The following is a 1,663-nucleotide window of genomic DNA, read 5'->3' on the forward strand; positions in this document are numbered from 1 at the left end:
TAGAGAAACCTATACAGGAAATGAAGAAGAAGGTTACATAAAAAATTATAAAGCTCTAAGACATAAGTACGAACCGAAGTTTAGAAAACATAATCTACAAAACGTTCATTCAAGTAATATAAAACGTAAAAATAAATTTTCAGGTCAAATGGACCCTTATAATGCTGTTAATAATGGCGATGACTCAAATATCGCTGGGAGCTCTTCTAATACAACCGATCGATAGTCAAGAGGGTTACGTCGAAATTAAACTTGAAGAGGTGGAATTGGTGCATAATTTCACTACAATAATTCATGTAATAGAAATTGACACTATTCAGCAAGTAATCGATGCATTGGCTTACAATATAAAACAAATTAAGTCCCCTAACGAAGATCTATTAACTGACGAACTAGCTAAACTAACTTTAAAGCTACATACTATTTTTGCTAATAGGCATAGGAGAGGTTTATTCAACATCATAGGGACTGGTTTAAAATGGATCACTGGATCTATGAATGATGACGATAGAATAGAAATAGAAGAACATTTTAAGGTAACAGATGAAAATAATCATAACATAATAAATAGTATGAATAAAAATATAATTATCAACAACCATTTTAATAACACATTTAATAGACTTAAAGAGACAATTGAAAATGACAGAAACCAAATAATAGGGCAATTGAACGATTTGCAAATAAATGATAAAAATATGTTAGCTCAAATAGCCTATTTAGACATTTTATTAAAAATAAAATTTTTAGAAGACAATATTGAACACATACAAAATAACATAGCTTCTGCTACATTGAATTTTATGAGTAGTAATATTTTAACTAATGAAGAAATAAATACCTTAAATATAGATTTTGACAAATTACAAAATATGCAGTTAGCAGTAGCAAAATATAAAGAAAATAAAATATTATTCGTAATTAAGGTCCCTAAGGACATTATAACAGTAAGAAGATCATTGTTAACTCCAATTTGTAATGAAAACTCTATTGAATTAGATTTTAAGCCACAAGAAGTGATTTATTATCAAAATAATGTTTATACTTATAACCAAAATAATAATGTAAATAATTTAAAAAAGAGCAAAGTTTGTATTTACACTAATGATTGTAAAAAAAATAGAAAATAATAAATTAGAAATAATAGAAATTGAAAAAGGTGTAATATTAATAAAAAATGCGAATAAAGTAAATTTAACTAGTAGTTGCGATGAAAGAGACATGTTAATATCAAAAAATTATTTGTTAACATTTTATGATTGTAAAATAGCGCTTAATAATGAAATTTACTCAAACTTGGATAAAAAGTTTAAAGGAAATTTTGTATTGCCATCAAAAAAAATTGAATTTGTAAACAATTCGCAAACAAAAACAAATTTTGACGAAATAATATTAGAAGAATTTGAAAATATTGACGAAATAAAGGAATTGAACTATCATAAAATGATAAACAATAAGAATATTCAGATAATATTAATAACAATAGTTACAACTGTAATTGTATTAATCTTAATATATATATATATTCGATACAAAAGTTTAGAAAGATCAACCATTCAAAATAGTCTAAGTCATGCTAATGATGTAATAAAAATTGTAGAGAAGTACTTAAATAATTCATAATAAAATCCAGGAGAATTTTAATCAAATGGAGGAGGAGTTA

This window comes from Teleopsis dalmanni, chromosome 2 (assembly GCF_002237135.1).
Source record: "Teleopsis dalmanni isolate 2A chromosome 2, ASM223713v2, whole genome shotgun sequence".
NCBI classification, from domain to species: domain Eukaryota; kingdom Metazoa; phylum Arthropoda; class Insecta; order Diptera; family Diopsidae; genus Teleopsis; species Teleopsis dalmanni.